This window comes from Cardiocondyla obscurior, linkage group LG18 (assembly GCF_019399895.1).
Source record: "Cardiocondyla obscurior isolate alpha-2009 linkage group LG18, Cobs3.1, whole genome shotgun sequence".
Classification (NCBI taxonomy): Eukaryota; Metazoa; Arthropoda; class Insecta; order Hymenoptera; family Formicidae; genus Cardiocondyla; species Cardiocondyla obscurior.
Genome location: NC_091881.1, coordinates 3,397,618 through 3,413,870, shown reverse-complemented (window position 1 = coordinate 3,413,870; position 16,253 = coordinate 3,397,618). Strand labels below are relative to the sequence as shown.

Sequence of the window (16,253 nt, the reverse complement as noted above, 5' to 3'; positions counted from 1 at the left end):
GCGCATGTGTGCGCACAGGCAATCACCTTAATGGTAATTTACGATCGCGGACATAAACGTGTCCCGAGCCGGAATTGATTTGTTTACTCCCGAAGGAGAGGGCCTACACGCGATTCCTACGTTGGCGCCGCGCCGCGTCGCGCACGGGTGGCCCGCAACCACCGCGATATCCCCCCCCGTCTCCCTTTCGTCCCGCTCCCCATACGTTGCTTCACTCGTTCATGCTAGCCCCTTCGAAGTTACGATTTTTAACGTCTTCGTTTGCGGTCGTCACGGCCGCGGCGTTTACGACGGGCGTCTCCCGTTTAAATTCGGGAATTTATGAACTACATCGCCGGCGCGGAACGCAAACGCCCAGAATCACTTCCGACGGCGAACCGTACGCGCCCAAGTGTGCGGCCACGCATGCACGCGTACGTATGCACGCGTATGCGTGTATATACATATATATATACTTATACGTTTGTCGGGTTCGAGATAGATGGGCGGGTTGATCGGTCGGTTCATCGATTGACCGATTGACTGACGGACAAGATTTATCGTGCTTGCGATCGTAGCGGCCTGGTGGCCGAGTCCGCTGAATCATTTCACGATCATGTCTTTCCGAGACTAGAAGAGGATCTTAATTCGCGTAATGAGCCGAGAAAAGGGGGCTGGGTAATTATTTATAAGTCGGATCATTTTTTAGTCGGGTAATAAATTTTTTTTTTTTTTTTTTAAGAAGGCTTCCTACGGGAAAACCAAGTTAGAAAGTTTTTACAGTGCTCTCTCTTTCTCTCTCTTTCTTTAATAAAGCCTTGCCCGGTGATGAATTAGGATTAAACGAGATAACTTGAAATTTTTATTCGCAATCATCGTATGCACGTCGTTTATTTTTTAAACACGCGCAGATCATATTTCAAGCGTAAGTTAATGAAATGCCGATTAAAAAAAAAAAGAAAAAAAAATCCCCTCGTTTCTGGCGTCGAAATGCGAAAATCATCGGCGCATCATGATGCTCTTCCCGTGCAATTTCCCGCCGATAAGTACACAATATGCTTCATGCGAAACAAAGGTCGGCGAACCTTTCGCTAAAACCGTTTCGGCGAACTTCCGGCAGCGCGATGATTTTCCGTCAGTTAATGGACCGTGCTTAATTCGGAGAATAAAATAACGCGATGCGATGCAGGGGCATTCATATTACAGCCGTATTTGCCGTTCGAACGACTGGTATCTGTTACTCGTGTGCAACCGCGCATATTTCAACCCGCGGATCAACCTGTTACATGACGCCGCGCGCACCCGGCATGCTGGCGCATGCAAAAAAAGTTATTTAATTTTAGCGCGGAGCGCAGCGTAATTTTTGCAATTTTACGCTAGAAACTTTCCACATTTCGTTTCTCGTAATTACATCGTTTGCTGTTTGTTGTCACTAAAAGCCCGTTTCACGCTGATCGTTTTCGGTCTTACTAAATTTAATTGTATATTTGCACATCGCCTCTCAATTTAATTTCTTTTATTTTTTTTTTTAATAATTAAAATAGTATTTTAATACGCTCAAGTGAGATATTTAGAGATTATTAATTTAACATACGTTAAATATACACGCTAATAAATTCTCTGGTAATTTTCGCAAGTTATCTAACGCATTGCGAATATATGTCTTTCGCTTTTCGGTTTCGAGAGCGGCATGAACGCGGCGAAATTTCGAGGCGGTTAATTCGCCAATCAGCATTAGAATGCGATGAGAAATTCGCGCCTCGACCACCAAATGTGCAATTATTCGGCACGCGCACAAACGTTGGCCGGTAGAAACCTTTCGACAGCTGTGAACGAGAAACCGTATGCAAACGGCCTGTTTCCGTGAGCGAAAGGTCGTCCCTCCTGAATCATCGGGCTCGATTTAATTAACGATGACGCGGGGACGAGACGCGATTGGCCCAATTACTATATTCAGAAATCGATACGGCGTACCTCCGCTATCACAAGGTGCTCGTGTTGATTTCCGAAACGACAGATGTCAAGTTTGCGTACAAAATTTCGCAGCGGGGTGAAATTTGCAGGTTTGAGAATTTCAAGAACGGAAAAGTGAAAAAGGCTTTAAATCTTTCTGACGGAAAGAGCAGTTATGAAAAATTTGACTTATACAAATTTATCGCGAGGTGCGATAAATATATTGTCGCCGCCGCGATATTTCTCCGACCGATCTCGACAGTGAACCAGACGGGGGCAAAGACAATTCTCGTTTAATCTGAGGAGTACCGTTATCGAACGCGGAAAATATTTTATTAAAAGCTATGAATTCGAATATCGCGCATACCGCCAGGAGGAGAAAGTCCTACGAAGAATTAATTAAAGAGCGGAGCCCGCCGCGTCACGGTTTGACCGTCTTCCGGTTAATCGCACGTCCACGTTTGACATCCCGCAATTAAAGTCCCTCGGTGGTCTCCGATGTTGAATTACCCGACGTCATTCGCAGTCCGTGGGTCGAGAAACGCGATCGATAACTCCGACAACGACGGTAACGGAGGTGATTTCTCTCTCTCTTTCTCTTTCCCGAATCTCAAAAAAAACACCCGTCTAGTCTCTTGTAAGCTGTCGCATTTCGCGCAAATCAAACGCTCTTCCTTTAAGAGCCACTTCCTTTTCTTTGACTTATTTGTACACGGCATATACTTCACGAAACAATCGGATATTGGCAGGATCTTCCGCCGAAGAGGAAATGCGCGCCTCGAGGCGAGATCGAACACGGTCGTCGTGTGCGACCGTCGCCTTCGGATAATCCGAGAAATGTCTCGGTGGGTTGCGGGCAGGTTGAAATAGTACGCGATTGAGCGCGAGAAAGGGAGGAAGAAAGCAACAAAAGAGGGCTCGGTGGACAGAGTTCTCCAACTTGTAATTAGTTTAAAGGATAGACCGGAGCGAATTGGCCGATTCGAAAGCGATATTCCGTGGATAGAAACGAGCAGAGCGCGAACAAACGAACCACCGTGCCGAGATAAATCTTAATCAAATTAGAATAATTAACTGGGGAGATCGAGCTGGCCGACAACTACTCTCGCTCTCTCACGGCGCCTGATTGCAATCCCATTCTGTTTGTGGGAGGGAGATATAATTTTATTTTCTAAAAATAATGCACTTCAGCGATAATCTTCCGTGGTTTAGTTTTAGCGAGATCACGCATATATTCCTTTTTAAAAAGCAATATTGATTTTCAATAATTCAATTATCCCGACTTGAATAATTTAGTCCCTCCGCTCGTCGTCAATTTTTTAAACCGTAGTATGTACCGAGGGGCTGGCGCGTAATGAAATTCGGTCTTCTTTGCACTTCACAAGGCGCAGATAATAATAGATGGTGTGTAATCTAGTGCTAATAACTTGACCTTTTGTCGTCGCGGTCTCGATTTATTGCATCGCGGTATGAAGCGCAGCGCGGGCGAACTTCGCGGTGTCTACTGAAGTTCAACTCGCCATATTCAAATTCCGAGGCTGAATTATAACAGGGAACGGACATTAAATGGAAGTATGGAAGTACGTTTTAAATTATACGCCGCGTGAATTTCACCGTGAAACATCTAAAATGTTAAGTTCCACTGACTTTAATTAAATTTTATTTTATTATAGTTCAATCTATCTCTCTCTCTATATATATATATATATATATATATATATATATATCTCTCTCTCTCTCTTTCTTTCCTTACTTTCATTTACCGCGAATTACTATTAATAAGTCTTTCGCGAAAAAAAAAAGAAAAAATTATTGCGATCCCTCATCCGAGATACTCTCTAACAACCGAACCGTTGACGGAAACGGGATCGCCTTCGCCTACCGTGAAATGTTTGGCGAATCAATATCTACTATCAGCGCCTCGACCGCAAGTTGAATTTGGACCCCCCTCAATCACGAAGGTTAATTTTCACTCGCGCACGGAACACGTCCATCCAGCGCCTGCCACTGTACCGAAAAGTTTGACGTTTATACATGATTAGCGATAACTATCTAAAAGTTATCAGACTTCCGCAGTTATGTAGACAGGAAAATAATTTCGCCACGCGATAATGAACGCGAACGGAAAGACGATGGCACTGGGTGATCTTCGCGCTTTAGCATGCAAATAGTCCGAGGCATGAAAGTGCTTGAAAGCAACGGCAAGAATAATTGAAGATCGCGATTACTCTCAAACATATTGCGAGTGTAATACCATTGCAAATAAACGGGACTGACTTATCACAATTAATTCTTTGGGACGTCTGTTAATACGTTTTACCTGGCGTAATCGACAAGATAAAGCACATCGAAAGAAACTCTGCTGCTCTTCTCGTGGGAATAAACTTGAAAATGTCATTATACGTACTTTAAAAGAAAAAAAAAAACAAAAAAAAAAGAGAGAGAGAGAAAGAGAGAGAGAGAGAGGCGGGAGAACCAAGCTGTGAGGTATTCTCCTTCGTGGCGGGCTCGTCGTCGCTTAATTAGTACCGGCGTACAATTAAGCGGACGCAGGAGCAGCAGCACGCTTAAGTTTCAGCCACGCCTCGCGTCTGCGAAGATAAATTGGCGCCAATGAATGCCAATTGGTGTCCCCGCATAACCACCGCAGTCTGCATCGTAGTCACCGCAAAGCGAAGCGAGCCTGTGTGCTTCTATTAAATGCCTTTTATATGTAAGCTGCCTTCGGCGTCGAATCCCATGTATATCGCGAGCTCCGATCAGGCGCGAAATTTATTCGCGCGAGATAAACTCGGGACACGCACCGGGAGATAAAAACGGGACGGGACGAGATTCTACAAAGTCTTACTTCCGGCCGATAGGTAAAAATTAAGTGTTAAAATTACGAGCGGTCGCGATAAGTGAACGTAGCCGAAATACGGTGTCGAGTTATTTCGTTGAAGAAGTACTTTTTTTTTCTCGCAAATCTGCTACTTTTATTGTCTACGCAAGGAGAGATCAAATTGTAACATTAACCGTATTTGTGAGGGATCAAAACCGGTCGAAGAACAAACGTATCTTCGCGCGCGTGTTACTGATCGAGCTTCATATGTGAACAATGTTGTATCATATAAGCGACGTGTAGGAATAAACGAGCATTCTTCCGCACTCGACTTTTACCTTCTTTTTTTGTTTCCTGTGTTTTTTTTTTTTTTTCCCTTTTTTCCACCGCGTTTTTCAACGAGAGGAACCCGTCACGCGAAGCACTCGACATTGCGCGAGCCGCCACATCGATCCACTACCCTTTCAATTGATTGGCGGTTTTCCTCGGGGCGCTTTTGACGATCAACTTTCCGTCGCTGCAGCTATCGGCGCTCCCTTCCTCGATTCCGGAGGCTGAGGTCCGCGATACAGATGTAACTGACAGTACTTCAGTCAAAAAGGCAAACACTAAACCAATTTCCGCCCCGAGGACCACCGCCGTCCCATGTATGCGCGATCATTGCCCGTTTCCCACCCTCGTACCCGGCTGTTGACAGCAGCAATAAGAGACCCCCGTCTCTATATTCCCTTCGCCTCCGCCACGTGCGCGCGCGCCGCTCTGTAACTCCGTTTGCCGTACCTCGTACCGTACATCAATCAAGCTTTCCAATTTGTCCATGTAAAGATCGATTCGTCAAGCCGGAATGTAAAACCGCACCGATACCTGCCAGGCGAGCGAGAAAGAGAGAAAGAGAAGGAAGGGAAGAAGGTGGCCGGACAACCCTTACTTCTTTTTTACAGAAAGTTCGATTTCGTGGTTAATGATTTTAACTTTACAGTCGGCGTCTTCTAAACTTTGCCTCGGTAAATTGAAAGGTGTTCGACGTTTCCGAAAAAAAAAAAAAACAACGTACTATTGTCTTGTTCAAAATAATTCGCAACCTGATTTTTACAGTCTCTTCGATCAATCATGGGTTATCGCGGTTTATCATACGGAATGAATTAAAGTTCGTACACAAAACAGGCCTCGGTGTAATATCTAATAATTAACTGATACGGTTTGATATAATAGTAAAATAATGACAGCCGTGTCATGGAATTATATTCAAATGAATTATCAAAGAGAGCTTAAATGCATCACTCAATTCGTATTAGAGTACATAACGTATATATTTAAGCTATGATTATAACGCTTGCAACAATAACGCCCCGCGTGCATTATTCGCACGACGTTGCAAATTAAGTAATAATTTCATCGTTTTTCTACGTCACGTCTCATTGAATTTGCAATCTCGCTCCATACATCGCGTCAGCGTGCATGCATCCTGTGTTCTTCAATCAAATGACCGAGGTCATCATTTGTCCTTCCATTCTTGTCACAAAGGCTTATTGTTGTAATTGTACAAACGTTATATTGTTGCAATTGAATGAGCTGTTCTATATCGTTGTAACGAAAGTATATTGTTGCGACGAACGGGTTAGTTTACTCTCGATTATTGCTCGTATGCTAATGAGTCCATTGACATTTGATAAAATTGTTACCGATAAACAATGTGGTAACAGCGAGGCACAGGCAGGCAGGCTTCGTTTCGCAATTTACACGGAATCAACGTACGCGCTAATATATTTGTTCTTTCCCCCTCATTTTATATTTTTTTTTGTTTTTTTTTTTGTATTTTATAAAAATCTAGGACATTTTTAATTTCGCATACCGCGCGAAACTACGGTTAAGCAAAGAAAAACAATGACGTGAGATCATTAACGTTTTTTACAGCTCGCTGAATTCAATTTACGCTCGTGACATTTACTTTATCTATTGGCATACCATTGTCAATGAGCACTCCCATAAATATGTGCAAATTACACGCGAAGTGAGAGGAAGAGAGAGAATAAATTTCCTAATCCCGGTAACATTCTAAAAAATCGGTTTATTAAATATATTATATATAATCACCCTTTTTAAATCTCCTTTAAATTACACTCTCGGTAGACGTTTGCCTCCGCAATCCGCCTTTCCGGCGTAAAATAAAAAAAAAAGAACCCGAACCCCAAACGATTTTTACACGCGTATACAACGCCTCGAGCAAATGTATGCAAATTACAAACTTTAAGGCCAGAAAAGCCACCGCGCACCTGCCATTAAATCTCACCGCGGCGCGGCATACGATCGCGACGAAACTCCGCGAGAACTGAAAACTCCTCGAAGGAGGAAATTGTGTTAGCCGCAAAAGTGCATACTTTCTGACACGATCATTAAATGCGACGTTACAGTTTAAAAAAAAAATAAAAATAAAAAAAAAATAAAAAAATAAAAATTTTACTTCGCAAAACTTGCTTACTTCAACCGCCTTTCTTTTTAGAAGCGAGCGAAAGCGAGCGAAAGAGCGCTTAAAGGTTCTAAATAGATTCCTCCGTCTCATAAATAAGGACGCGGTGCGGATAAAGGATTCGACATGGAGTCGATACCGCCGAGTGTTTGTGAGCTTCACGTTTGACGTTTATTCCGCGTGAAAATTTGATCTCGCGAGATCGATGGGATCGAGATACTCGCGCATGGAGAACGCCGAGGCGGCGGATAAAAACGCGAATGGCGTTCCGTTTTTAGACGAGAAGCCGCCGTCGTGGAGACGCACGAGGGGGAGGGCTACAGGGAAAGGGCGGTCTGAGACCCATCAAAGCCACGAAAAGCTCGGAATGTGCGCGCGTCGGCACGAGAAACGGCACCCGCGAGCGGTGTCTGTTGCATTTTCAGACGCCGCGCTTTCATGGGGAAATCTTCAGAATAAAATCCGATTTGAGTCGTAGAGCAGAAGAAGTTAAACGCGCGCGTTCCGACATTCATGATCGTAATTTGCGACAGATTGTAAATACTCTCCTATTAAAACGCACTAAAATCTACAGAAAATATATATACGTGACTCTGCACATTTAATAACTTTTTATTTTTTTAATTGTAAATTAATTACCAAATCGAGCAAAATCTTGGATTAAAAAGACATCGGCGAGCAATGTGACGCAATGAAAATGATATCAGGTTAATTTTTCTTTCGCGTAAAGCGCATTAATTTTATACAAAACCGATCGCATGTGTACGACTCGTAATTCACGTTGCAATTATACTCTGATTCTAATTCATCAAGGGTTAATCACGTTGCGCTTTCGCCAGCGCAAACATCTCAATTGGTAATGCGACACTTTCTGGCCATTGGACTAAGGGAATTAGTATCATCCGGTTAGGATTCGGCTGGATTTAGTTCGTGCATTAATTCGTGCACGGACAAATATAGGATACACGTATTCGCGAGCGCGGTCGCAAAACATATTTAATCGCGCTGGACGCATATAAATCGGCGGCCGACGTTCGAGGCTGCCGGTCCCGGAAGCCGACTGGTCCCTCTATTCTTAGCGACATCCTCGCAACACTTTGTCCCGGCTGGCCTCGTCATCGTCGACCAACCCGACGTCGTATCGGCCGTAATTGCGGAAACTCGAGGCAAATAATTAAACGCGCTTGTAATAAAAGCCTAATTACTGGAATCGCGTGCGTTGAGTGTTGCGTAAAACGCCTGCGTTAAACGTGCCGCGATGTCGTCCGAGCGCGATGAAAACATCGAGCTCGCGTGTTCACGTGAGATTAAACATCGGCCCGGTTAACGACTCCCGCGTATCTCGGCCATCGGCGGATCGCCGCACAATTGAACGCACGGGAGAAACTGTCCCGAGAGATAGCCCAACGATACCCTCGAGGAAATTAATCCTTCGCTTGCGCCGAATACAAATTTTTCAGCCGGGGCAGCCGTCGATTTTCGCGATAACGACGTGTAAATGCGCGAGCATATACCATGTAATTTTTACATAAGTTATGTATATCATCATTATCATCACCTCATACGTTTTACTTCCCCTCGATTCGTCCCTATTAATCATATTATTTAATTCGTATTTAATTTTTCAACTCCGATTGAATACCTATAATGAGTTGTCCACGGGTCGAACTAATCAACTCTACTTTAAAATTTTTTTTAACTTTAATGCCTAAATACTTGATTATTTATTAATTTTTTTTTTTTTAATATTTTAAATAAATCTTAAATAAATTTCTGCTTTTTGTATTACCGCGTCAATCAATTCGAGTCGCAAATAAGCAGTGTCATTAAAAATATCTTCGTACGGGAGGTAAAACGAACGCGGCTTCGGTCTAACTTCGCGCAACGCTTGGCAAAGTATTCGAAGATGAAAGTGTGGTACCGATTTGAGTTCGCTCCGTCGATCGATAATCGCGCCGGACGCAAGTGTCCAAAGGAACATGACGCGCGTATTCGGAGACAGCTCCTTCCTTGGGGGTCGCGACAGCCCTTTGGCCATGCGTCTATTCCTGGTATAGCCCCCGGACGTCGACACGTCCGCCGTTTGGACGTCCGCCTCGCGTGGCGAGACGTCTCCGCCGTATTTTCCGCCAATTAGACGCGTCGCGGTGTCCGACAGGTATATCCCGGTAGCCCGGTCGTTAGTAACGAAGCACGTCGACGTCGTCGTCGTTATTGTTAGGGGGGGCATCGGTTTCATCATCATTGCCGTCGCATTAAAGCAGCTCGCACGCGACGTGCGTCAATTTTAGGAATACATCTCGGAAACCAGCGCTTCGTTATCTACCTAATTAGCTACTTGACGAACCACTAAAATTACGTCGAGGTACGATCGTACGCGGAGAATTTTATTGACACCCGAGTGTTAAAACGGCCGGGCATTTCCGTCAGTGTACAATAAAGCGTTACAGACGAAAGAAATTTTAACATTTTAATCTATACGAAAACGTGAATACCTATAGCATGAATATTTATGGAAATATGAATATAACATGCATGCAAAATGAAACTCTCGAAATATTCTTCGCGAATGCTCTCAAAGAAAGAACAAACAGGGAGAGAAAACGCCTGTTTTAAAAAGGAGATGGTGTATAGAGATTTAATTGTCGCCGCTTTTTCGCCGGTGCTGATTCGTTTCTTTCGCTTGACTCATAGTCGTGCCGCGAAAGTAAATGTTGGTTTTTAAAAAGTTACAGCTTGGGAGTTTAAACGACATGATTATCGCAATTATTTAATAACGTTTTTAAAGTACTGTACTGTATTAACGTAATGGTATTAAATAGATAAGATTTATAATCGTTAAACGTATTTTTGTATAAATATTTTATATTATTTTTCCATACGCGATTCCCCATAACGCTGATAAGATAAAAATATATATCTGACTCACCGTTTCGATGCGCAGCGGTGGAGTTTAGGCAGTCATGAAGTCCTGATGATACTGCAACAAAAAAGAAAAATTGCATTGAAGGAGCATTCAAAATAATATAACTGTTTAAAAAAAAATAAATACAATCTTTCAATTAATTCTTTAATTCGACTATTAAAAACAAATTTATTTAGAACGCAAGTAAAATTTCGAAGAAATTAAATAAAGTGTTAAAAATCAAAAGAGATCCTCACCGATAGGCTGCTCCACCGAAGCAAGATGCCCTTCCTGGGCCTCCTCCTCCTCTCAGATGGGATGTGACTCTATCGCGAGAGCTAATAGCAAAAACCTTCGCACAAACACAGCCAGACGAAACTCGCGTTACTAAATTTCGCAAAGCAGAAGTCGCCCGCGTTACTAAACAACACTACCGATCGTAAGCCCAACGAACCGGCTGCGGTTCGTTGATTCAATCACATCGGCGACGAAATCACGTTCCTCAGATTCGTGTCTGTAATCAGAAAAAAGAAGCTTTTAAGTTATGACGCGATACTGCGGCCAACAACCGCGACAAAGTCATACTTCGCTTTATAACTATTCTACGTACAAAGATTAACAATGGTGAAAAGCTAGTATTCGAGTGCCGAGTTTTACGTGACGAATACAACTATTTTTTAATACGTACAAAAGTCCGCTCACTGTTTACTGCGTGCTCGGCGGCTCTTGGCGAAGGAATGCTGGTAGGAGTCAAAGCTCGGTGTTTACTGCGTGCTCGGCTCGACGTCTGGGTATGGAATGAAGGTCGGCAGGAGTGAGGACGCTCGCTGGCCACTTCGCACGTACGCCGCTGGCCGCAAGGCGCTGTTTGCAGGTTAACGTATTAATATTGTTGACGATACGTTTTACAGATTATTTTCTGCAATTAAAAAAGATATGTTAGAATGATATGAAATATACTAGACCCATCAAACGCGCCGGCAACAACATACAAGTAATACGCGAGGAAGCAAAATAACTGAATAATAATTAATCGTATAAATAATCCGTGGCAAGTACCCGCTTTGTAATTATGCTTCGCGTAAAGATCGTCAATCGCGGAAGCTAATTCGCAACACCCAAGAACGGTACCTATGTGCCGAATATGACTTTTATGATACGTACGTTGCTCCGTTCACTGCACGACGTGTGCTCCGCTCGGTGTCCGGATAGGGAATGAAGGTGGGCAGGAGTGGGGATAGTAAAAAGTGCGAATGCTCGCAGGCCTGCCTCGCGCGAAAAACAATTTATAAGTCGAATACTATTTCGAATATTATTTCAAATATTATTTCGAATATTAATTCGAGTTTTAACTTTAATGTATGACGAATTTGTAATTAGCGTATCCGTTGCGATACTTGTTGACTATATTAATGATTTGTATTTTACAGTATCAAACTAAAGCGATGAACATAATTAATATATAAATAAATTTTAAATTATATTTACCACAAAATAAAAATTATTTAAAATTCCATACAAGTTACATCTACGGTTCATTGCTAAATATTATTAGTATACGTAAAATTTTCTTTAACGTAGAAGAAGCAAAAGCGATTGAGACGCGTTTTGCAATGTCTAATAAAAAATAAAATAAAATAAAATAAAATAAAAAATAAATATAAAATAAAATTAATTAAATAAATAAATAAATATAAATGGCTAATGATTACCGAAATACTCTTTGTACAAATTCTATCTCGGAGCTTGCTGAAAATATATCAACCTTTTTGGGGTTATCTCTTAAAGTAGAATCTGTCTTTTGGGATAGGTTCAATTAAGTTAATAGCGATGCCGCTCATGCGGTTTCGGCGGTCTGGCCGTGTCTTTATCTACTTCGCTTAGCCGCGTTAACGGGACGGTGCGTTTATGCTTTGGCAACCATACGCGAGTGTACGAGAACCCGCTGCATCTCTTTCTTCATTTAAGTATGTACGTGGGTATACGGTTTAGAACGCGTTGTATATATGCGTGCGGGCGTAATGCGATTGCATCTGCCTGTCTACGTGCGAGTATATCGTGCTGTTAGTCTGTATTGACTTTGTCCGGTGCGGTTTGTACGCCAGTCGGAGAACCACCGCGATGCATACGTGTTACTCGTAGGCGGATATGTATATCGGGTACCTCGAGATTTACCGCGGATCGTTGCAGCATCACGACGCGCGACGTGTCAAAAATATCTGCGAAAAAGGCACGATTAAAAGGCTTGACTCGGAGCGACTTTTTTATTTTATTATTATTTTTTTTTTTAGAAGCTTTAATTGCACGAGACTCTCTCGTGCTGTATATACGGATTATCATATAGGAAAGTTCTGACGGTCCCGTGTTAGCAATATAATTTGTAGCGGCTTAAAGTCCACTGAGCACTGGGCGATAAGAATTTCTTTTTTCTTTCTTTTTTTTTTCCAACGCGTCGATTTATAGATAATCGTAATAAAGGGCGTTTATAAAGGCTATTTTATTGTGTCATACGTCGCGCGTCATGACTCGATTGCTATCGGTACTTAAAATAAAACTTCGAACTCCACTTTTGCGATGCTGTAAATTGCGTTTTTACATCGCGATAACCGGCACAGTTTACGGTGCCATTTTCATGAGCTGATTCACGAGGAGATGATATAAAAAGTCATTCGAAAATTTGTTTAATCTTTTTTTTTCCTATTTAAATAAAATTTTCAACGAAATGAGACCTGACGAAGACATTGAGATCGCTACCGTCCGCTTAATATTTTTTTTTTTTTCCTTTTTACCAAAGACCACAGCTGACGATTAGCAACCGAGCGACTAAGATGCAGCACAAACGCACCGCGAGCTGCGGGAGGTTGCCCGGGAAATTCGGCCGACGTGTCACATCTAACGTACCGTTAATGGAGGCGCTTGTTACGACGGCAACACGAGGTGAGGCCTGGCGGGGGGCTTTCACGATGCTGAAACGCGACGTCGGTGGTGCCCGAAACGCGCCTTGTCGTGGGCGGTTCCGCGGAACGGTCCCGTCGTCCGTGAAGGTCCTTGTGCGTCTGCCACAGGAAACAGGTCGTCAACGAGGGGCGTGAGGAGAAGAGAAACCGTTAGTTATCCCGGAACCGTTCGTCACCGTATACGATTCCGTCAGCGAGCCCGCTGACTCGATTCGCGACATGTATACGTGTGGCGGTCCAGCTTGATAATGTATCGGGCCTTAACATCATCGGATTACCCGCACGAGTCGGACTATCGCCGGGACTACTACTGGTATCCCTAATTGCGCGCCGGCGAACACCGTGCGGGAACGTTTACCGGCAACTCGGCCCGCTAATTGGAAACGCCTGTCCACCAATATTCCAGATCAGTAGCGATGAACGATGCTAACAATTTTCTTTTCTATGAAAACTTGGCAGATTGCGCGATAAGGAAGAAAGATGTCAGATATAAAATAATTAAGTTAATGTCTAACACAAATCTATGTACATATAATGTATTTTAAACTGTCGAATCAAAATACGAATTTCAATAAGTTTAATTTTGCCTCTGTAAATCTGATTGAAATAATTACATTTAACTTAATCTGTGTTTCTCTTTTTTATGTTCTAGGTAGGTGTCCTATAATCTAGAAAAGAACTACGAACTGCTAAATTTGGGTTCGCTAACCCAAATTCTCGGTGCAACCAGATCTAAGGAATGGTTGAACCACGAACGTAGGAAACATCAAAGCGTGAGTTTGGTCAATCCGCTATTTGCAATCAACCAATATCTGTATTTTAATCAAATGAAGTTTATGTAAAACTTTGCATGCAAAATAACTTTTAATGTCCAAAAATTAAATCGCACTGGTTGAAGTGTATCGATAAATTGTAATTAAATTGTTTAAGCGAATTAAAAATAGAATTCTATTTTTTTATCAAAATTAAGTAATAAAACATATCACGTGTCGTATTAGTCCGATTGATTAAAAAGAAGTTTCTATTATTGAATTTTTTCTAAAAATAATATCGAGCACACCGATGCCAGTAAAATCGAGATATCGTTTTGATAAATATAAATTCAAGATAAGACTTACAAAGTAACTTTCAATAAATATGCGAGGTCTCGCATTTATAACTTATACTTTATTTTATTAATTCTATGCAACGATATAAATATAATTAACGACTCTAAATTGTAACTATTTTTTTTTTATACGTAAAAATGTCCCTTTTTTGTTCAATCAATATTATACAAATTAGATTAGCACAAATAACAATTATTTTTATCTCCTAACTTTAAATTTCTTTTTAATGTCAATTGATACGAATCACAAATAGCAAAATTAACTCTTTTTTTTTTCCAAGAACGATCCAATTTATAGAAACCGTTTAGATAATCGCTAATCAGAGGGTAATTAGCGGAGTTAATCCTCAAAGTATAACGGACGGAGTGTCTCCTTTCGAATGCGCTTCAATTCCTCCTATTGTCTGCACTCAACTGCTCGTGCCCGTTTTCGGATAAGCGCGTCGAAGTTGCATCATCAGATTACTCGATTCGGTACAATTGGAATACTCGAGTCGATCAGGATGTCTAATTGCTGCTACGAGTTCCGCCGAGACATCTACAGTGACAATTAACGATACTATCGACACTCGCCGGGTATTGGCTGCCATTCTCGTCGCATCTTTACACGCTAAATGCAACCTATTGTAACGCTCGTCGTCGCACATTTAAGAAACGTTTTTGTGCGAGAGTCGCGTCGAAGAAGCTGCTGTTTTTTCTTCAAACGGAGCTCTGCGCAACGCGTCATAATAATCTAGCGAAGTGTTTCACCGTTTTCCACGTGCCGCGCTTTGTAATATCAAATATCTTTGATGCACGTTGCATTCGAGACGTGCGCTAGGCGAATACAATGTCTTAATGGGTCGTCGAGTTACCTTATCAGATGTGCCTTACATAGACATTGACATCTACCCGCGCTTCCGTTGGCCTTTGTACGCACCTCGTACATCGCCATCGCTTCAAAGAGAAATAACACGGCAATTGCATTCGCTACATTTCTCTCAAGAGAAACCGTACTTTAATTATCCGCACAATTATGCATTCCGTATATTTTTAATTCAACATATTGCACGTATCAAAGTACGTGGAATAAAATTATTTTCTCTTTCGCCAATGTAATGAACAAAATAAACATGCCTTATTATTATTTGAAAAATTTGCGCGAGTCATTATATTACAATTTTCCTTCCTATTGACCGCAATTTGCCGTGATAAGTTAGCAAGGCAGTGGACTGGGATCTATTTCGAAATACGACACATGCCCTTTAAATTCTCGATTATTTAACGTCGCTGAGAATCTCGCAACGAGATTCTCAGCGAGTACCGTGAAGCGGTACCGTGCCTGGATCCGCAGCGTGAAAGGAACTCCTGCGGTATCGCGGTGTTACACGGCCGGCTCGATTGGGAGAAAAGCTCGAAAACTCCGGGAATGGTGCGCTCGCGATGGGATCGTACGTATACCCGACGTCACTTGCAATCCGCTCGGGAGCAGCGGCGCGTTCGCGAGAGCGGATAAACAATGACACGATAAATCTCGCCCACTTTCCGTTTCCGTCCCGTTCACCCTTCGCTCCGTGCCGGTGAGGAGCCGCGCGAGGAAAAAGGAAGGAATGAAGCAATTAAAAAGTGGGGTTCGCCTCGAGAGGGCTTGTTACGACCGCGCCCGCACATTTATCATTTTTCTGCCGGACCCTCGGAAGCGTCCGGCGAGATCTCCGAGGTATCCGCGCCGAACTCTGGTCCACCTCGTCGGTCGAGACCTTTCTCTCTCTCTTTTTCTCTCTTCCCACCCGTTTGCCTCCCATCAGACCAGCCGGGTGAGCTTAGTTGAAATTTCATTGTTTCTGTTTTCTCATGGCTTCGCCCGCGGCGATAAATCGGCCCGACCGCTTTTCCAGTGCATCCACCGACCGGCCGAAGCTGAACATTCGGCGGACCGAGCAAAATTTGCCGTCCGGTACGTTTCGTTTTTTCGTAGAATATGGGGAATAAACGCCACCCGACCGATACCATGGACAATTGAATTACCAGACTTGAGAAATAAAAATAACTCGAAATGGCAGGCTCAATCATGAACACAGCTA

At 42.7% G+C, this 16,253-nt stretch overlaps 1 protein-coding gene and 1 long non-coding RNA gene across 8 annotated transcripts in view; one reads left to right on the top strand and one right to left on the bottom strand.

Moving 5' to 3' along the window:
* Nucleotides 1-16,253, top strand: part of Vn (membrane-bound neuregulin protein vein) — a 277,589-nt gene that overhangs the window by 99,045 nt on the left and 162,291 nt on the right. The window lies entirely within an intron of this gene.
* LOC139109661 (uncharacterized) overlaps nt 1-16,253 on the bottom strand; it is a 133,998-nt gene that overhangs the window by 17,751 nt on the left and 99,994 nt on the right. For all 5 annotated transcript variants that reach the window (XR_011546869.1, XR_011546873.1, XR_011546870.1 and 2 more), the window contains 3 exons: nt 10,814-11,044; nt 10,383-10,639; nt 10,150-10,200 (listed from right to left, as the gene is read on the bottom strand). This is a non-coding gene — a long non-coding RNA (uncharacterized lncRNA). The remainder of the gene's footprint in view (nt 1-10,149; nt 10,201-10,382; nt 10,640-10,813; nt 11,045-16,253) is intronic.